General features: G+C 41.5%; 2 long non-coding RNA genes and 1 pseudogene across 2 annotated transcripts; 1 reads left to right on the top strand and 2 right to left on the bottom strand.

Annotated features, from left to right (window-relative positions):
* Positions 1-993: 993 nt before the first annotated feature.
* Positions 994-1,900, top strand: LOC119912305 (annotated as a pseudogene).
* Positions 1,901-8,685: 6,785 nt separating this feature from the next.
* On the bottom strand, positions 8,686-9,396 carry LOC119912325. The gene is made up of 3 exons (XR_005446132.1): positions 9,375-9,396; positions 8,825-9,085; positions 8,686-8,746 (listed from the first exon to the last, which is right to left on the bottom strand). It is a non-coding gene; the product is annotated as an uncharacterized LOC119912325 (long non-coding RNA).
* Positions 9,397-12,129: 2,733 nt separating this feature from the next.
* Positions 12,130-12,732, bottom strand: LOC119912327. The gene is made up of 2 exons (XR_005446134.1): positions 12,617-12,732; positions 12,130-12,489 (listed from the first exon to the last, which is right to left on the bottom strand). It is a non-coding gene; the product is annotated as an uncharacterized LOC119912327 (long non-coding RNA).
* Positions 12,733-22,489: the final 9,757 nt, after the last annotated feature.

Here is a 22,489-nt window from a genome sequence, read left to right as displayed (position 1 = left end):
TTAATTTGGCAAGATAGTCTTAAAACTTATAGGAAGGCCCTCCGTAATGCCAGAGCAGCGTACTACTCGTCATTAATAGAGGAAAATAGGAACAAACCCAGGTTTCTTTTCAGCACTGTAGCCAGGCTGACAGAGAGTCACAGCTCTATTGAGCCAAGTATTCCCATAGCTCTCAGTAGTTACGATTTCATGAGCTTCTTTAATGACAAAATTCTAGCTATTAGAGACAAAATTCACCAAGACCTGCCCTCAATTGGCACCGACTTATCTCTAAACTCAGGAACCTTAGAAACAGCTGTAGAACCAGATACATGTTTAGACTGTTTTGCTTCCCTCAATCTTTACCAACTAACTTCAATAATTTCTTCATCTAAACCATCAACCTGCCTCTTAGACCCCATCCCGACTAGGCTGCTTAAAGATGTTTTACCCTTAGTCAGCACCTCTATACTAGATATGATCAATCTATCTTTATCAACAGGCTATGTACCACAGTACTTTAAAGTAGCTGTAATTAAACCTCTTCTAAAAAAGCCCAAACTTGATCCGGATGTTTTAGCCAACTATATACCTATATCTAACCTTCCATTTCTCTCTAAGGTTCTGGAGAAAGCAGTTGCTAAACAGCTGTGTGACTTTCTACAGAGCAATAGTTTATTTGAGGATTTTCAGTCAGGATTTAGAGCTCATCATAGCACAGAGACAGCACTGGTGAAAATTACTAATGACCTCCTTATTGCATCAGACAAAGGACTTGTCTCTGTACTGGTTTTATTAGATCTTAGTGCTGCATTTGATACCATTGACCATCAGATCCTATTGCAGAGACTGGAATATTTCATTGGCATTAAAGGAACCGCTCTAAGCTGGTTTAAGTCCTATTTATCAGATCGATTTCAGTTTGTACATGTTAACGATGAGTCCTCCATGCACGCCAAAGTTACTCATGAAGTTCCTCAAGGATCTGTCCTTGGACCAATCCTCTTCACTTTATATATGCTTCCTTTAGGCAATATTATCAGGAAACATTCCATAAGCTTTCATTGTTATGCAGATGATACTCAGTTATATCTATCGATCAAGCCAGATGAAACTCATCAGTTAGCTAAACTTCAAATGTGCCTTCAGGATGTTAAAACCTGGATGACTTAATTAATTAATTAATTTTCTCATGTTAAACTCAGATAAAACTGAAGTTATTGCTCTGGGGCCTAAGCACCTCCGTGACGCATTATCTAAAGATATAGTTTCCCTGGATGGCATCGCCTTGGCCTCCAGCACCACTGTGAGGAATCTTGGAGTTATCTTTGATCAGGACATGTCGTTTAAGTCTCACATTAAGCAAATTTCAAGGACCGCCTTTTTTCACCTACGTAATATTGCGAAAATCAGGAACATCCTGTCTAAAAATGATGCAGAAAAACTAGTCCATGCATTTGTTACTTCTAGGCTGGATTACTGCAATTCCTTATTATCAGGCTGCTCGAAAAAGTCCATTAAGACTCTTCAGCTGATCCAGAATGCTGCAGCACGTGTTCTGACAGGAACCAGGAAAAGAGATCACATTTCTCCTGTTTTAGCTTCTTTGCATTGGCTTCCAGTAAAATCCAGAATAGAATTTAAAATCATTCTTCTTACCTACAAAGCTCTTAATGGTCAGGCACCATCTTATCTTAAAGAGCTCATAGTACCTTACTACCCCACCAGAGCACTGCGCTCCCAGAATGCAGGGTTACTTGTGGTTCCTAGAGTCTCCAAAAGTAGACTAGGAGCCAGAGCGTTCAGCTATCAAGCTCCTCTCCTGTGGAACCAGGTTCCAGTTTGGGTTCAGGAGGCAGACACCATCTCCACATTTAAGAGTAGGCTTAAGACTTTCCTCTTTGATAAAGCTTATAGTTAGGGCTGGCTCAGGTAGTCCTGAACCATCCCTTAGTTATGCTGCTATAGGCCTAGACTGCCGGGGATTTCCCATGATGCACTGAGCTCCTCTCTCCTCTACTTTCTCTCCCTCTGTATGCAACCTTATCCCATTATTGCATGTTACTAACACAACTTCTCCCCTTTCTGGTAGTCTTGTGCTTTCTCGTCTCTCTCTCTCTCCTATCACTTCCTGCAGGTTTTCTGGCTCTGGAGCTGTGGAGTCTGGATCTGTGGCTGCGGGTCGCCTGCTGCCCCCGTGTTCCTGCTCGACACCCTCTACTGCAACGACTATTGTTGCTAGTCTTATTGTTATTATTGTTATTATAATCATTAACATTACGATGGTTACCATTAACACTATTATAAATATCTGTACCATTTTTCATTTAGTTTATAGCAACATTACCTTCACTGTCTGTACCTCTGTGTGTATATTGTGTAGGCTGCCTCCCTCCCCTCTCTCTCTCCTTACATCCCTCTCTCTCTCTCTCTCTCTCTCTCTCTCTCTCACCCCAACCGGTCGAGGCAGATGGCCGCCCACCCTGAGCCATGGTTCTGCTCGAGGTTTCTGCCTCTTAAAAGGAAGTTTTTCCTTGCCTCTGTCGCCTAGTGCTTGCTCTTGGTGGGAACTGTTGGGCTTCTGTAAATATCATCACAGAGTATGGTCTAGACCTGCTCTTTTATGAAAAGCGCTGTGAGATAACTGTTGTTGTGATTTGGCGCTATATAAATAAAATTGAATTGAATTGAATTGAATCAGTATCAGTCATGTCAGTGTGTGGGTGTGTGAAATGTCAGTGAGAACACAAAAGCAATCAACAGCTGCACCCGCGATGAGAGAGCCAGAAAGACAAAAAAGGATGTAAGCTTTATAGCTCCCAAACACTCAGGCCCGCTGATGATGACCTCCCAGCCCCCATCCTGCAAGATAATAACAAAAAGACAGGACACAGGATACCTAGTGCCTGGGAGGGGTTGTCACACTCCCTGACTGCTGTCCACACTTTGTCATTTAGGGTTGCTGTTTCTCAACATCAGGCAGCCAGAAGGAGGACTGAGAGCTTGGAGGAGCTCAGCAGGTGGCAGCAGCTTTGGCCCTGGAGCCACACTGAACATTTTCAACTGTCCATTATATAAACTTAAAGTGCCATTAAATGTAATAACCCTATTTTAACTTGTTTGTTTTTGTGTATTTTAACTTTGTTAAATTAAAGATAGTGATGTGTCATATTATTAGAGGTTGTCAAAAGTCAACCTCTGTTCCGAACCTGGCATGTGTGTGCTTTTCTCTTCTGTAGCACTTTACCTTTTTGTATAAAACTTTTCTGCTTTTCTCTATAACTCACTGTTGATCTAAAAATCACCAGAAATGTTTGAGACCTAATCTTTGAGACATTGTGGAGACAAACATTCACACATTAAGTAGATTCTTACTTACCAAGCAGCCGCGGTAAAGATGATTTCTCCATTTTAACTCTTGGTCATCTGAGATCAACACATTAATGTTCAATCACACCAAGTAAAACCCTCCTCCTTCCTCTTTGTGTGTCACTCGTACTCTCGTGGTTTTCTCTCACATAGTTAACAGGAAATATACTTCATGTTAAGTCTCAGTGGAAAACTGACGAGGTTGTGCAGAGCCACAGTGGTGACACTTACTGAGAGACAAATCACATCTTTTGCCAATTTAGTTTTTATAGACAGCATGTATTAACTTTGTATTTGTATATAATTTACCAAACAAATATACATCTATAAAAATACCCCCCCCCCCACTGCTGAAGTCTGAGATTCTGAGTTCAACATCATCTACAAGTCAAACTAGAACATGAGGAGTTCCACAGGGAAGTGTTGTGGGTCCTCTGCTGTTTGTGATCTATGAAGGAAATCTGAGGTTTATTTGCCCATCACCCGAACCTTCCTCAGCCTGAGTGGGCGGGGTCATTGTTATAGAGGCGGGCAGGTCATTTTCTGCAGTCAGAGCAGAGATCCAGCTGGATGGAGACTCTCCACGACCGCTGATGTCACACTTGTAGAGGCCTTCATCAGACTTGTTAACATGGTGGATGGTCATGTGACCTGTAGGCTCAGTCCTGATGAGGGAGCCATCTTTATAGAAACCAGCTGGGAGGTTGGAGGGAGGGGTCTCTGTTTTACAGTGCAGAGTGACATCATGTCCCTCCATCACAGGGAGGACAGGACTCTGCAGGATCACTGGTCCACCTCAACAGTCATTTGTATCCTCATGTTTGTGTCTATGTTGTTTTGTAATTACCTTTCAATCCCTCAGTGTGTGCAATCTTGTCTTTCTTGGTCTGTAGGTCCTTCAGCTGCCTCTACACAGGCTGTTACTTTGATCGATGTCTCTGTGTACATATTTTCTTAATGCTAAAAAACAATAAATTCAGTATTTGTTTATATTTCATTCATGTAGCTGAATGTACTCGCTGTGCATGCACAGGCATTTAGTAAGTTGCAGTGAAGTAAGTAAGCAAAGTCAGTGACACAGTTGACTGGATGAATACTTGATGTCCCGTTCACTAACAGACTGGGCACCTGTCACATAGTGAGTAAGCTCATTCATACAGCGGCAGGGTCTCTCCATTCCTCAGTGAACGTTGTTCTCAGTAGCTTTGTGAAAAGGTCTTTAAAGGATCAGCTCACGCCCCACATGTACGCTGAGCGGTCCCTTCATAATACGACTACAGCGTCAGAGATGAAGGACAAAGACCACAGTCCTCGTCCTAAAGTTCTGACGAAACTAAATGAGACACAGAGCAACAAGCAAACCTCCGTTGTACCGTTAAACCTTTAGTTGTAGATGCTTATTTGTTTTATTGAAGGTAAACTCCAGGACCTTGCTTCATTTTTGTCAGAAAGACTAAAGAAATAAATGCTGACAGAGAGACTGCAGACAGGAAGTGATGTCAGGACTTTGGCTGTTTATTTGAGCTGAGTGACACATATCAAGTTACACTTCTTTTATTACCAAATTTCCTCTTCTACAGGGCAGGGTTAGTGGCACAGAGGGGGAAGAAGTCCCCTTGATCTGTGTGATTCAGACTGCTGAAGCCTGTTAAGGTTTGAGCATCAGTCAGTCAGCTGTAGGTAGAGCAGGTTGTTCTTGTTTTCAGTCACAGGCATTATTGCTTATCTGATATAAAAGACGATGTATGAACCCCAAGGCAGGCCGTGATGGTGAGTCCTGCTTGCTACAGTCTCGGCCTCAGCCAGCCGATGAAACATCTGAAGCCAGTTCTGATGATTAAAGTGTGACTTAACATTAGATCCACCTGCGTTTGCTCTATTTTACTATGAATGAAATCAAATGAGTTAATATCAGGAGGAGGTTACATTAAAAATAGACTTCCAGGTTTTAAGGCAGCACCTTGTTTAGTATCAAGAGCAACATGAACATTTGGTGAAGTCATGTGGGGAAGCTTCACTTTGTGCTGAGGAGACTTTGCTGAAGAATCAAATCATTATCAGTGACAATTTGGTGAACTGTGATGCGATATTTATGAAACTGTCAGGAACTGGGCAAAGCAGAGGCAGGGGTGCTCCTCCGAGTGTCTGGTTAGTGCGGGGAGGATGGCGTGGCAGGCAGTAGCATGTTGCTCCTCAGCCAGCACGGTCACGCCCACTGCTACTCCCACTCTCTACAACACATCAACCATCCATTCACTCAAAGGAGAAAATAAATTAAAAAACAAACACATACCAATAGCCACAGCCGGAAGTGCTATCGTGATGAAACCAAATCTGAGGGCCTTGCTGGGGCTGCAGCTTTCATCAGTGTGGAACTGCCAGTAGTAGGAGTAGTATGTTTTTCATCAATTTAATCAAACATACTAGAAATCTATACAAACGTTCATTTTAGTGTCTGAAAAAGTATTTATGTGTTTTATCTTTAAAGTACTATCTCTCTAACATTCATCAAGCCCAATCAGATTCACTGGTTGTACATACAAACATATTTTTAATCTTTTGTTCAGATAAACGAGTGATACTGCATGATAAAGATGGCTCCCTCATCAGGACAGAGCCTACAGGTCACATGTCCATCCACCATGTTTCCAAGTCAAGTGTGACATCAGCGGTCATGGAGAGTCTCCATCCAGCTGGATCTCTGTCACAGGTGAGGAGGCTGCTCAGTAGATATTTTGGTCGGTTGTTAATTTGAGGAGAAGCTCAGCAGGTTCATAAGTTACAGTAGAGTTGATCACATCAACGTGCTGTTGTAGTCTTCACACAAACCAAATCACCAAATCATCATCAAACCAAATACAACCTTAAACGGTGTTACAAACTCACCCGGTGCTGTATCTAGTTTATATTAAAGCAGTGCAGGCGGTGACTGAGTGTGGAAGTGCCCCTGAAGCTTTGTGGAAACAGAAAGCACAGTGACATCTGGTGGCTTGTAGAAGTTATTGCAACTAAAATTTAGGATGAAAACACATCAGTCACTTTATTGGCCAGGTGTATGTACACATAGGAGGAATTTGTCACACCGGACTCACATGTTAATAGATTATATTCATCAAATGCCAAAATTAAGTGGGTGAACAGAAGAAAAATCAAAATCAAATCTCTTTAATTCTTTTTATTATTTCTGTTGCATAATCAAGTGTAAAGATTTACAAATTAAAATGCTCCTCTAAACCAACACATTCTCATCTGAATGCATCATAACTGACAGACAGCTTTCAGACAGCGTGACAAAGGGAGGCTAATTTGGCCTCCCTTGTGTTGCGGGAGGTTAGTTTGGGTCTGCATTTCTACTAACAGAGTTGGGGATTTGGTCAAAATGAATGGTCTCCTCAATGATGACAAGTGAAGGCAGATACTTATTCATCATGCAGTTCCATCAGGGAGTCACCTGATTTATCTTCCATGCATAACTTTCGGTTTACAAATCAGAATAAAAAATCAGATTATGACTGCTCACATAATTGTGGGAAAAGACCAATTATTGTCTGATAATACACTGCTCAAAAAACTAAAGGGAACACTTAAACAACACAATGTAACTCCAAGTCAATCACACTCCTGTGAAATCAAACTTATTAACTGAACACTTAGGAAGCAACACTGATTGACAATCAATTTCACATGCTGTTGTGCAAATGGAATAGACAACAGGTGGAAATGATAAAGCCTCCTTGGCTTTTCAGAGTGATATAGGCAGTAAAAACATTTAGTATGACACTAGTAGAAACACTAGTATGCTAATGAAACCTGAATAAAAACATTATTTAACAAAAGTAGTTAAGGACCCCTGGTTTAAGTTACTATCAGCAGGTTGAAGGCAGGAATCTAGCTTGATGCATATTTGCATAGTAGGCTAGAACAAACATTGTTATCAGCATCATAAATTGAACTTTTGAAAGTTCTACATGCCTTTGAACCACTAACTGTGGACGTGGATAAAAAGATAGATTAAATGTACTGAAATTATACAAATGTCAATGTAAAGGCTATCATTTATTTGAATGCTGATTTTATTGTCTTGTTCAGTTTTTTCATTATGCAGTATAGTAAGCATTTTCTCAATGTAGGGCTATGACAACTAAGATGGTATTTTAGCGTTGTCTTATACATTGGGAAAGATGAATGCTTTAATAAACATGAGGGAAATTAGTTATGAGTTAGGCTATCCCTAACCCCATTTAAGCATGATACTCATAGCAAACCTGGTTTAACCATAATAAAGTAATTGTAGGATACAGTGTGCTGAGAAAATAGGGTTGAAATGTGGTGAGATTTCAAACTCTGCAGACTCAAGCACAAACCAAAGATTATCATTATTTGTTTAAATGTGATAAGAGTGGTTCATCAGTGACTACCCTAATCACCATCTGTTCAACTTCATTAAGAACCAGAACACACTGAACACACTGGATCAGCTCAGAAGTGATGCTCTGTGGTGACATCATCATAGTCATCATCCAATCCCTCCTCAGCCTGGGTAGACGGGGTCATCACCATAGAGACTGGCAGGTCATGTCCTGCACTCAGAGCAGGTTAGAAAGAAAATTTACTTAATTTATCTTCATCTAACTGTCAATCACTGACGTCATTGATGGTGGTGGTGATGGTGCAGTGGATAAGACAAATGTCTTTGGTGTGAGAGACTTGGGTTCAATTCCACCAATGTGCCCCTGAGCATGGAACTTAACTCCTAGTTGCTCCATAGGTGTGCGACATCTGACATATGTAGTAATTGTAAGTTGCTTTGGATAAAATTCTCTGATAAATGTATTGATTGATTTTATGAATTGACTTATTGTAAGACCGGTGAATGATTCAGTGTTACCTGTGGCCCTGTGTCGATATAAAGACACCATGAGGACAGTGGAGATGCAGTACGGACAGAACACCACCAGGTGGCAGATCAGTCTAAACACAAGCTGGAAGGGGGCTGAGGCAGGTGGCGATGGAGGAGGCGGAGTTGTCGGGGTGGGCAGAGCTGCGGATGTGGGCAGAGCTGAGGTTGTAGGTTTACCTGTAGAGAGAATCCCACCTGGTCAGATCAATCTCTGGATGAAATAAGTCCTGAAATCAAAGGTAACCTCCTCACCTGTGACAGAGATCCAGCTGGATGGAGACTCTCCACGACCGCTGATGTCACACTTGTAGAGGCCTTCATCAGACTTGTTAACATGGTGGATGGTCATGTGACCTGTAGGCTCAGTCCTGATGAGGGAGCCATCTTTATAGAAACCAGCTGGGAGGTTGGAGGGAGGGGTCTGTGTTTTACAGTGCAGAGTGACATCATGTCCCTCCATCACAGGGAGGACAGGACTCTGCAGGATCACTGGTCCACCTCAACACAGAGACAAACTACAGCATTTCATCATTTACACACAGCTTCATCAACACTAACTCCACAGTCTGATCTTACCAGTGACAGTGATGCTGATGGTGTTACTGGTTGCTCCCTCTCTGGACTCACACCAGTAAACTCCACTGTCCCATGGGGTGATGTAGCTGATGTAACAGGAAGAACCAGCTGATTTTCCCCAGTCATCACACTGAGTCCTGGTTCCTCTGCTTGTGTTCCTCCTCAGCGTCCATCCAGCAGAGCTGTCGTCCTCCTCACAGCTCAGAGAGACAGACTCTCCTTCAAACAGCTGAGAGCTGCTGGGACTCACAGTCAGAGAGGCTGGAGGAAGAGACAGAAAGATGTGGTTAGAGAGAACATTTGCATTAATTTTCTCCACATTCCTGATATTCCTACTTTCTCACTTCTTCCCTGCTGAACTGATCTCTGTGTTTCAGTCGCTGAGTTTCAGAGAAGAAATCCGAATCCCACTGATTTGATTTTCCCAAATGTTTTCTGCATACTTATAACGTTGGTTGAGGTGTGGCTACATGAGTTTTTTTATTCATTATCTCTTAGCCACTCAGTGTTGCAGTCTGGACAGCTTTGGCAGTGACAGAAGTTTTCTCACCTTGGTTTGTTGTGCAGCTCAGCAGTGAGGTCAGAACTAAAGAGAAAACACACTCAGGTTGGTTTGAGGTTTTACATGAAACAAGACATCTGGACTTTCTACAAAACAGAACAACAGCCACACATTGATATTAGCTTTGGAAATAACAAATTGTATTTTATTAAGGAGACATACAATTTTGATTTAGTTCAATTTCCCCAAACAGAGCAGTCAGGACATGAAACCTTCGACGCAGCAGGAGTGAAAGATGGCGTTGGGGCCTCTCCTACGCATTATCTACTTTGTTCCAGAGAGTTGGATAGCTGAGCTGAAGCCTGTTTCCCTTGTGTATAGGGTGGATTGATGGATTTTAGGTGCCAATAAATGAATAAACCCTGTTTTAACTTGTTTGTTTTTGTGTATTTTAACTTTGTTAAATTATTAATAATTGTGTTTTAAATAGTCATCCTCTGGTCCGAGCTTGGCATGTGTGTGCTTTTCTCTTCTGTAGCACTTCAGGATAGTAAATACCTTTCTGTATAAAACTTTTCTACATGCTTTCAACCTCTTTCTTCTATTTTATGATATACTGTAGGAATAACTACTGTTAACAATTGCAATGAACACTTGCTGTAATGTTTGTGTTGCTTTTTGCTGCCATATTATCAAACAACACTGAAATTCCTGCTCTGTTGTCGCAGTTAACATGTACACGATCTGTTTGGCTGATTTCTGTCTTTGTATTCATGTTGTTCACTCTATAACTCGCTGTTGCTTTCAAAATCACCAGAAATGTTTTAGACCTAATCTTTGAGACAACGTGGAGACAAACATTCACACATTAAGTAGATTCTTGCTTACCTAGCAGCCGCGGTAAAGATGATTTCTCCATTTTAACTCTCGGCCATCTGAGATCAACACATTAACGTTCACCAGTCAAACCAAGTAAAACCCTCCTCCTTCCTCTTTGTGTGTCACTCGTACTCTTGTGGTTTTCTCACATAGTTAACAGGAAATAAACTTTATGTTGAGGCTCAAATTGAAAAACTGACCAGGTTGTGCAGAGGCACAGTGGTGACACTTACTGAGAGACAAATCACATCTTTTGCCAATTTAGTCTTTTATAGACAGCATGTATTAACTTGGTATTTGTATATAATTTACCAAACAAATATACATCTATAAACATACGATGCACAACATATGATCATGTGGCAATAAATAAAGGACAATTGAAAAATAGAGACATGTGGTTTGTTCTTGTCAGAAACCCAGTCATAGTCACCAGCTGTGCTCATGTTTTTACACTGTACCTTCATCATCATCATCATTCAACCTCACCCCTGTATTCTGGCATGGCTGCTGAACATTGACTTTGAAGCCAAAAGGCTCTCAAGACCGACAGGCCTGTAAAAGTCCCCCCAAGAAATTCATATATTTTGTTATATTTACTTTTACTTACGGGTCACCTGACCCACCTGTCTGTCTTTACTTAGTTTATTTCTTCAAACAGAGAAACAAAAAAAATGAAACAAAATTGGACAGTTATTTTAATTACTTTTTTTTGATTCATGGAAATATGGCTCTGTTTTTTGTTTCTTCACTTTTAGGTCCATACAAAAAACAAAACAAAACAATTATAAAAACAAACTATTCAAATGTATACCTCTCTTCCCGACTGCTGACCTGACTCATGACTTTTAGGGGGCAACTTTATGAATGCCATCCGCAAAAATGGCTAGTAAGAGTGACTGTGGCAGCCACTGCTGAATTCAACCCACGTTTTCTTCATTTTGTACATAAGCACATGTCCTTATTACATCTGTTGTGTTTAACACCTCTGTTTCACCATGTACCGTTAGCCCCGTAGTATAACACAGAAACTCACAAGTTAAGGCAAACATTGGCAACAGGCTATGTACCACAGTACTTTAAAGTAGCTGTAATTAAACCTCTTCCGCTTTTGATCGAGGGGTTTTAGCAAACTGTAAACCTATATTTAACCTTCCATTTCTCCAAAGATGCTTGAGAAAGCAGTCGCCAAACAGCTGTGTGACTTTCTACAGAGCAAGAGTTTATTTGAGGATTGTCACTCAGGATTTAGAGATCATCATAGCACAGAGACAGAATTGGTGAAAATTACTAATGACCTTATCCAATACAAATATTATTGACATTTGTGAATCGATCCATAATCGTCCAAGTCCCCATCGCGATGCATCTAAAAATCAATTATTTCCCCCACCCCTAGTAGAGAGTGGCTGAGTCCAAACAAATCCATAAAGAAACAAAATCAAAACAGCCAATCAAAATCAAAAGAAGGCAAAAGTGCAACAAAGATCCACAAACAAAACAAGCAAGATTAAAAACTGGAACACATTTGAAAGAGCACAACAAGCTACAGGATCTGACAAAAGGGAACAAACAAACCTACCGTTATATAGAGGGGGCAGGGTAACTGTAACACAGGTGAGACACATGGGACTAATAAGACTGAACAGAAACAAAGCTAGACAAAGACACCGGACGCTCCAAAACAAACCAGGAAGTAAAACTCACAAAGACGCACGAGGGCGACTTAAAAAAATAAAAACAGAGCACAGAAACAAACGAACAACTGACAAAAAAACAAGAACACAGGAGGCGGGGAGTGATAAACACAGGAGGAAATGGCAGAAACACAACAAAGATGAACAAATAAAAAGCCAAACTCAAAACATGATACATCCTCTGTATAACTTGCAACTTAGCATGACAGAGACTGAGGTTTGGTCAGTTTTGTGAAGTTTATTGAAAACTTTTAAAGTAAATAAAAACCCTGTTTTAAAACATCTAAACCAAACAAGCAAGAGTAACAACAAAACTCAAACCAGAACCTGAACCTGAGCTTTCATTTGGACCAAAAACATGTCGACAGCTTTGTCCATTTGTCCAGGGGTCTGTATCATGAAATCTGAGGTTTATTTGCTGATGACGCAAACATTTTATCTTCATTTAAGAACCACAACACACTGGATCAGCTCAGAAGTGATGCTCTGTGGTGACAGCAGTGATGATGTCATCATAGTCATTATTCAATCCCTCCTCAGCCTGGGGGGGGGCGGGGTCATCACCATAGAGACGGGCAGGTCATTTCCTGCAGTCAGAGCAGGGTAGAAAGAAAATATCAATCAGTAAGCATCAGCTAAATTAATAAAGGTAATGATTGATCTATTAATTGATTGATTGATTGATTGTAAGGTCAGTGAATGATTCAGTGTTACCTGTGGCCCTGTGTCGATATAAAGACACCATGAGGACAGTGGAGATGCAGTATGGACAGAAGACCACCAGGTGGTAGATCAGTCTAAACACAAGCTGGAAGGGGGCTGAGGCAGGGGGTGTTAGAGGAGGCGATGGAGGAGGCGGGGTGGGCAGAGCTGCGGATGTGGGCAGAGCTGAGGTTGTAGGTTTATCTGTAGAGAGAATCCACCTGGTCAGATAAATCTCTGGATGAAATAAGTCCTGAAATCAAAGGTAACCTCCTCACCTGTGACAGAGATCCAGCTGGATGGAGACTCTCCACGACCTCTGATGTTACACTTGTAGAGGCCTTCATCAGACTTGTTAACATGGTGGATGGTCATGTGACCTGTAGGCTCAGTCCTGATGAGGGAGCCATCTTTATAGAAACCAGCTGGGAGGTTGGAGGGAGGGGTCTTGTTTTACAGTGCAGAGTGACATCATGTCCCTCCATCACAGGGAGGACAGGACTCTGCAGGATCACTGGTCCACCTCAACACAGAGACAAACTACAGCATTTCATCATTTACACACAGCTTCATCAACACTAACTCCACAGTCTGATCTTACCAGTGACAGTGATGTTGATGGTGTTACTGGTTGCTCCCTCTCTGGACTCACACCAGTAAACTCCACTGTCCCATGGGGTGATGTAGCTGATGTTGCAGGAAGAACCAGCTGATTTTCCCCAGTCATCACACTGAGTCCTGGTTTCTCTGGTTGTGTTCCTCCTCAGCGTCCATCCAGCAGAGCTGTCGTCCTCCTCACAGCTCAGAGAGACAAACTGATCTTTAAACAGCTGAGAGCTGCTGGGACTCACAGTCAGAGAGGCTGGAGGAAGAGACAGAAAGATGTGGTTAAAGAGATGATTTGCATTAATTTTCTCCACATTCCTGATATTCCTACTTTCTCACTTCTTCACTGCTGAACTGATCTCTGAGTTTCAGGCACTGAATTAAACTCAGATTTGAGCTGATAGATGAAAGTTTTCTGCATGTTTTCAGTGTTGGTTGAGATCTGGCAACATGTTTGTAAACATCTTTTTTATCTGTTAACCACTCAGTGTTGCAGACTGCACACCTGTGGCTGTGACAGAAGAAGTTTTCTCACCTTGGTTTGTTGTGCAGCTCAGCAGTGAGGTCAGAACTAAAGAGAAATCACACTCAGGTTGGTTTGTGGTTTTAACATGAAACAAGACGTACTTCTACAAAACAGAGCAACCTGTTTGTAGAAAACCACCACACATTTATATTAGATATGGAAAAAACTCATTTTATTTACATACACATGCAATTGTTTTTAGTCCAATTTCCACAAACAGACCATGTCGGAATGTGTTTCGAAGTGTCCTTGGGCATAGGGGCGATTTTTTATATTATTTTCTATCCTCCAATTTTAGATTTTGGAGAAGCAAGAGAAGGGATAACCAATTAGCCTACAGTTTGATATGGCTTTTCTTTTATTAAACGGATTTAATGTCCCTGAATACTGACATTTTTCAGTTTCTAATGTTTTACTGAATGATCCGTAACCGCGCTGGCCAACAGGTCAGCTTTTGCGGAACGCTGCTTGTGTGTCTGTCTCTCGGGGCCAAACTAATACTTTCAATATTGAGGAGGGATACGAGCGGCCCCTCCCAACTTGCCTGAATTCTGATTATCTCAACGGCGCCGATGAGAGGTGTTTACTTTCCCTCTGGGGCGAGTTTAATCCAAAAACCTTTTACACCGGTTTGCTACATTTGTCGGGGCTGAACTCAGCCCAGGGTTGTGTGACAAGTGCAACAGAGACGGTGAATATGGGAAAAGAAAGAAAGAGGAAAAAGACATGTGTGGTGCCGAAAATATAAGAATTAAGAAGAAAAAAATGTTGAGACAAGAGGCAGCTGAATGCGCCAACTTAACCGACTAATGAATAAATAGGTGCACAATTAGTAATGCATTTATTATGTACATTTATAAAATGCATTTATTACATACCATACACATATATATATATATATATATATATATATACACACACATATATACACATATACACACACACATACAAACACCAGTTTGCAATGTGAAGAATCTTTGTGTGTCTGCATCAAGGGCGTCACTTTCTGTTGAAAAGTGGTGGGGACATAAGGGCTCAGATTAGGGGCGTAATGGATCATGAGACGTGACGATGCACAAGAACAAGACAAGGCAAGATTTTGAGCATTAAACTGGTAATTTCCTGCATTCGGGAGACATTTTCTGCTCCAATTTACGGTGGAAATGTCTGTTTTTATATGAGGGAAAAATATATTGCATTGCATGTTTTCTTATTGTGCAAATAAACCTTTCTCAACGCATTTTCATTTGTTAGATAACATTTCTTGGTGCTTTTTTTTCAGAAGATTGTTAACAAATGCTCTCAAAAAGTGATGGGGACAAAATCAGCCGGGTGGGGAGATGTCTTCTTGGGCAAGATACTGAGCCCCCGATGGCTCATCAGTGTATGAATCTGTGAGTGTTAGTTTCCGTTTGAGCACTTAGGCTCAGTGTATGAATGTGTGTGAATGGGTGAATGTAACGAAGTGTAAAGCGTTTTGAGTGGTCGGAAGACTACAAAGGTCTTATAACACCTCTAACTCCTAACCTCTAACATGCACTTCCTGTGCTCTTCTTCTTCTATCCCCCACAATGATCTTGTATTGATTGCACTTTTTGTTTTGATTGCACGTTTGGTTAACTCTTACTTCCTTCCCTAGGTATTTACCCCATTGATGTGATATGTACTGTGAGCTCTTACTAGTATTTATTGCTGCTCTTACTAGTATGTATTGTCAGTTGTAGACCTGTAGTTGATGCTCTGTTGATGCTTGTATGTTGTTCCTCAAATGTAAGTCGCTTTGGATAAAAGCGTCTGCCAAATGAGTAAATGTAAATGTAAATGCTATACAAATACAGACCATTTACCATTTAGGATGCACAATCTTTGAGGTAGACAAGTTCAAGCAGCGGCCGGGTTGACTGGAGGGAAAGCTGCTCGTGAGGATTCGCGTAGGTGAGGATGCTGGTGAGGAACATGAGGATTCCTTCCCCCCTCCTTTTCCAAATAAGAACCTCTCCTACGCATTATCTACTTCATTCCAGAGAGTAAAAGTGTGTTGGATTGTGGAGCTGAAGCCTGTTTCCCTTGTGTATAGGGTGGATTGACAGATTTTAGGATAGTTAAAGACTGCATCAGAAGAGACCTCCATTTCCTGTTTTGCCTGTGTGTGTTGCACGTTACAATTAAAGACTTGATAGTTACTGGTCTAAGTATTTGCTTGTCTTGTGTGGGTTTTGAGTTGTTTTAAGTTTTGCACGTTTAGTTATTTTCTTTTTGTATTTTACATGTTTATTTGCTTTTATATTTGGTTGTTGTGTTTATTCTGATATTAAGACAAGCTTAGCCAAGTTAGCCAAAGGACTGATCCAAGCACTGTGAAGCGTACAATTTATGGTTACCAGCCAGCTCGTTCCCTAGAATGATGTGCACTCCTTCAATTGGTAGTGCCGGCACTTTTGCCCATGGCAACCTCACCTTGGACCAAACCACAGTTAAGTGTCAGTCTAGGCAGCACGATTAAACCCATTCCCCGTGTCAGCACGTGCTCTCCCGAGAAAATGGCAACACAGAGCTCACAATATGTGAATGAAAAGCCCCGGTATCTCTCACTCTCATCTCTTACAGTATCACTCCCCATCACCTCCAAGCTACACTTCTCTCCAGCACTCACAAGCCATAAACACTGCAGCCTTGACGGTCACATAAACTTTACTTTCAGCCACAATGAGAGCAGAGTAGGCCTTCTGTGCTTACCTGTCAACACACATTGCAAGAGTAATGTGCAGTCAGAGTCTGACCACTGTCTACTCTCTGCTACCCGCTCAATAAGTGAGAAAAAGGTGTCTGGGTCTCGTTCACAAAACAGCTCATCAATGTCTCCCAAACAACCAGATTGTACAACTCATTCACAAAATGAGGCACACAACTTAATACTAGACCACAACTAACCTCCGCCGTCAAGCAGACACAGAGTCATAAGGACTGGACGAGCCCCCATTTGTCACACTATGGCACTATGGCTGCGACAAATATGGGAGACAAAACGAGCTTGCACGAAAAAAGTAACGGTTTATTTTACAAAATAATATTTAACAAAGATAATAACGTGAATTAGTGTCAGTCATGTCAGTGTGTGGGTGTGTGAAATGTCAGTGAGAACACAAAAGCAATCAATAGCTGCACCCGCGATGAGAGAGCCAGAAAGACAAAAAAGGATGTGAGCTTTATAGCTCCCAAACACTCAGGCCTGCTGATGACGACCTCCCAGCCCCCATCCTGCAAGTTAATAACAAAAAGACAGGACACAGGATACCTAGTGCCTGGGAGGGGTTGTCACACTCCCTGACTGCTGTCCCCACTCTCTCATTTAGGGTTTCTTATTTCTCAACATCAGGCAGCCAGAAGGAGGACTGAGAGCTTGGAGGAGCTCAGCAGGTGGCAGCAGCTTTGGCCCTGGAGCCACACTGAACATTTTCAACTGTCCATTTTATAAACTTAAAGTGCCATTAAATGTAATAACCCTATTTTAACTTGTTTGTTTTTGTGTATTTTAACTTTGTTAAATTAAAGATAGTGATGTGTCATATTATTAGAGGTTGTCAAAAGTCAACCTCTGTTCCGAACCTAGCATGTGTGTGCTTTTCTCTTCTGTAGCACTTTACCTTTTTGTATAAAACTTTTCTGCTTTTCTCTATAACTCACTGTTGATCTAAAAATCACCAGAAATGTTTGAGACCTAATCTTTGAGACAATGTGGAGACAAACATTCACACATTAAGTAGATTCTTACTTACCAAGCAGCCGCGGTAAAGATGATTTCTCCATTTTAACTCTTGGTCATCTGAGATCAACACATTAATGTTCAGTCACACCAAGTAAAACCCTCCTCCTTCCTCTTTGTGTGTCACTCGTACTCTCGTGGTTTTCTCTCACAAAGTTAACAGGAAATATACTTCATGTTAAGTCTCAGTGGAAAACTGACCAGGTTGTGCAGAGCCACAGTGGTGACACTTACTGAGAGACAAATCACATCTTTTGCCAATTTAGTTTTTCATAGACAGCATGTATTAACTTTGTATTTGTATATAATTTACCAAACAAATATACATCTATAAAAATACCCCCCCCCCCTACTGCTGAAGTCTGAGATTCTGAGTTCAACATCATCTACAAGTCAAACTAGAACATGAGGAGTTCCACAGGGAAGTGTTGTGGGTCCTCTGCTGTTTGTGATCTATGAAGGAAATCTGAGGTTTATTTGCCCATAGTCATCACCCGAACCTTCCTCAGCCTGAGTGGGCGGGGTCATTGTTATAGAGGCGGGCTGGCCATTTTCTGCAGTCAGAGCAGAGATCCAGCTGATGTGATGATGGCTCCCTCATCAGGACAGAGCCTACAGGTCACATGTCCATCCACCATGTTTCCAAGTCAAGTGTGACATCAGCGGTCATGGAGAGTCTCCATCCAGCTGGATCTCTGTCACAGGTGAGGAGGCTGCTCAGTAGATATTTTGGTCGGTTGTTAATTTGAGGAGAAGCTCAGCAGGTTCATAAGTTACAGTAGAGTTGATCACATCAACGTGCTGTTGTAGTCTTCACACAAACCAAATCACCAAATCATCATCAAACCAAATACAACCTTAAACGGTGTTACAAACTCACCCGGTGCTGTATCTAGTTTATATTAAAGCAGTGCAGGTGGTGACTGAGTGTGGAAGTGCCCCTGAAGCTTTGTGGAAACAGAAAGCACAGTGACATCTGGTGGCTTGTAGAAGTTATTGCAACTCAAATTTAGGATGAAAACACATCAGTCACTTTTATTGGCCAGGTGTATGTACACATAGGAGGAATTTGTCACACCGGACTCACAGTGTTAATAGATTATATTCATCAAATGCCAAAACTAAGTGAGTGAACAGAAGAAAAATCAAAATCAAATCTCTTTAATTCTTTTTATAATTTCTGTTGCATAATCAGGTGTAAAGATTTACAAATTAAAGTGCTCCTCTAAACCAACACATTCTCATCTGAATGCATCATAACTGACGCTTTCAGACAGCGTGACAAAGCGTAAGGATTTTACACTAAAGGCACCCTTCAGCGTCCCTGTGAAACGCCCCTGTTTGCTACGTTGCGGCAACACAAGGGAGGCTAATTTGGCCTCCCTTGTGTTGCGGGAGGTTAGTTTGGGTCTGCATTTTTTACAAACAGAGTTGGGGATTTGGTCAAAATGAATGGTCTCCTCAATGATGACAAGTGAAGGCAGATACTTATTCATCATGCAGTTCCATCAGGGAGTCACCTGATTTATCTTCCATGCATAACTTTCGGTTTACAAATCAGAATAAAAAATCAGATCATGACTGCTCACATAATTGTGGAAAAAGACCAATTATTGTGTGATAATACACTGCTCAAAAAACTAAAGGGAACACTTGAACAACACAATGTAACTCCAAGTCAATCACACTCCTGTGAAATCAAACTTATTAACTGAACACTTAGGAAGCAACACTGATTGACAATCAATTTCACATGCTGTTGTGCAAATGGAATAGACAACAGGTGGAAATTATAAAGGCTCCTTGGCTTTTCAGAGTGATATAGGCAGTAAAAACATTTAGTATGACACTAGTAGAAACACTAGTATGGTAATGAAGCCTGAATAAAAACATTATTTAACAAAAGTAGTTAAGGACCCCTGGTTTAAGTTACTATCAGCAGGTTGAAGGCAGGAATCTAGCTTGATGCATATTTGCATAGTAGGCTAGAACAAACATTGTTATCAGCATCATAAATTGAACTTTTGAAAGTTTTAATTATTTAGCCTTTAGGCCTACATGCCTTTGAACCACTAACTTACACTGTGGACGTGAACACAAAGATATATTAAATGTACTGAAATTATACAAATGTCATTGTAAAGGCTATCATTTATTTGAAAGCTGATTTTATTGTCTTCTTGTTTCTGCAAATGAGATATATGTCTTGTTCAGTTTTTTTATTATGCAGTATAGTAAGCATTTTCTCAATGTAGGGCTATGACAACTAAGATGGTATTATTTTAGCGTTGTCTTATACATTGGGAAAGATGAATGCTTTAATAAACATGAGGGAAATTAGTTATGAGTTAAGCTATACCTAACCCCATTTAAGCATGATACTCATAGCAAACCTGGTTTAACCATAATAAAGTAATTGTAGGATACAGTGTGTTGAGAAAATAGGGTTGAAATGTGGTGAGATTTCAAACTCTGCAGACTCAAGCACAAATCAAAGATTATCATTATTTGTTTAAATGTGGTAAGAGCGGTTCATCAGTGACTACCCTAATCACCATCACTGTTCAACTTCATTAAGAACCAGAACACACTGAACACACTGGATCAGCTCAGAAGTGATGCTCTGTGGTGACATCATCATAGTCATCATCCAATCCCTCCTCAGCCTGGGTAGACGGGGTCATCACCATAGAGACTGGCAGGTCATGTCCTGCACTCAGAGCAGGTTAGAAAGAAAATGTACTTAATTTATCTTCATCTAACTGTCAATCACTGATGTCATTGATGGTGGTGGTGATGGTGCAGTGGATAAGACAAATGTCTTTGGTGTGAGAGACCTGGGTTCAATTCCACCAATGTGCCCCTGAGCATGGAACTTAACTCCTAGTTGCTCCATAGGTGTGCGACATCTGACATATATACAGTAGTAATTGTAAGTCGCTTTGGATAAAATTCTCTGATAAATGTATTGATTGATTTTATGAATTGACTTATTGTAAGATCAGTGAATGATTCAGTGTTACCTGTGGCCCTGTGTCGATATAAAGACACCATGAGGACAGTGGAGATGCAGTACGGACAGAACACCACCAGGTGGTAGATCAGTCTAAACACAAGCTGGAAGGGGGCTGAGGCAGGTGGTGTTGGAGGAGGCGGGGTTGTCGGGGTGGGCAGAGCTGCGGATGTGGGCAGAGCTGAGGTTGTAGGTTTATCTGTAGAGAGAATCCACCTGGTCAGATGAATCTCTGGATGAAATAAGTCCTGAAATCAAAGGTAACCTCCTCACCTGTGACAGAGATCCAGCTGGATGGAGACTCTCCACGACCTCTGATGTCACACTTGTAGAGGCCTTCATCAGACTTGTTAACATGGTGGATGGTCATGTGACCTGTAGGCTCAGTCCTGATGAGGGAGCCATCTTTATAGAAACCAGCTGGGAGGTTGGAGGGAGGGGTCTTTGTTTTACAGTGCAGAGTGACATCATGTCCCTCCATCACAGGGAGGACAGGACTCTGCAGGATCACTGGTCCACCTCAACACAGAGACAAACTACAGCATTTCATCATTTACACACAGCTTCATCAACACTAACTCCACAGTCTGATCTTACCAGTGACAGTGATGCTGATGGTGTTACTGGTTGCTCCCTCTCTGGACTCACACCAGTAAACTCCACTGTCCACTGGGATGTACTGATGTTGCAGGAAGAACCAGCTGGTTCCCCCAGTCGTCACACTGAGTCCTGGTTCCTCTGGTTGTGTTCCTCCTCAGCGTCCATCCAGCAGAGCTGTCGTCCTCCTCACAGCTCAGAGAGACAGACTTCCAGCTGAAAAACTGAGAGCTGCTGGGACTCACAGTCAGAGAGGCTGGAGGAAGAGACAGAAAGATGTGGTTAGAGAGAACATTTGCATAAATTTTCTCCACATTCCTGATATTCCTACTTTCTCACTTCTTCCCTGCTGAACTGATCTCTGTGTTTCAGTCGCTGAGTTTCAGAGAAGAAATTCGAATCCCACTGATTTGATTTTCCCAAATGTTTTCTGCATACTTATAACGTTGGTTGAGGTGTGGCTACATGAGTTTTTTTATTCATTATCTCTTAGCCACTCAGTGTTGCAGTCTGGACAGCTTTGGCAGTGACAGAAGTTTTCTCACCTTGGTTTGTTGTGCAGCTCAGCAGTGAGGTCAGAACTAAAGAGAAAACACACTCAGGTTGGTTTGAGGTTTTACATGAAACAAGACATTGGACTTTCTACAAAACAGAACAACAGCCACACATTGATATTAGCTTGGAAATAAAAATTGTATTTTATTAGGGAGACATACAATTTTGATTTAATTCAATTTCCCCAAACAGAGCAGTCAGGACATGGAACCTTCGACGCAGCAGGAGTGAAAGATGGCGTTGGGGCCTCTCCTACGCATTATCTACTTTGTTCCAGAGAGTTGGATAGCTGAGCTGAAGCCTGTTTCCCTTGTGTCTAGGGTGGATAGATGGATTTTAGGATATTTAAAGACAGCCTCAGAAGAGACCTCCATTTCCTGTTTTGCCTCTGTGTGGCACATTACAATTAAAGACTTAATAGTTACTGGTCTAGTTGCTTGTCTCGAGTGGGTTTTTAGTTTTGCACGTTTAGTAATTTAGTTTTTTGCTTTTATATTTGGTTGTTGTGTTTATTCTTATATTAAGACAAGCTTAGCAGAGTTAGCCAAAGGACTGATCCAAGCATTGTGAAGCGTGCAGTTTCCTTGACTTCTTGACTGCTGTCACCACTCGGTCATTTAAGGTTACTGTTTCTCACCATCAGGCGGCCAGAAGGAGGACTGAGAGCTTGGAGGAGCTCAGCAGGTGGAACAAAGCGTACTGGAGGATTCTGGAAACACACTGAGCAGCTTTGGCCCCGGAGTATTTGCCACTGTCAATTTTATAAACAATTAAGGTGCCAATAAATGAATAAACCCTGTTTTAACTTGTTTGTTTTTGTGTATT

Source organism: Micropterus salmoides, unplaced genomic scaffold (assembly GCF_014851395.1).
Source record: "Micropterus salmoides isolate LMB-PRFRI ecotype aquatic unplaced genomic scaffold, ASM1485139v1 Ms_hic_scaffold_2, whole genome shotgun sequence".
Lineage (NCBI taxonomy): Eukaryota > Metazoa > Chordata > Actinopteri > Centrarchiformes > Centrarchidae > Micropterus > Micropterus salmoides.
Note: the sequence above shows the minus strand (reverse complement) of the source record. Positions and strands in the feature narration are given on the sequence as shown.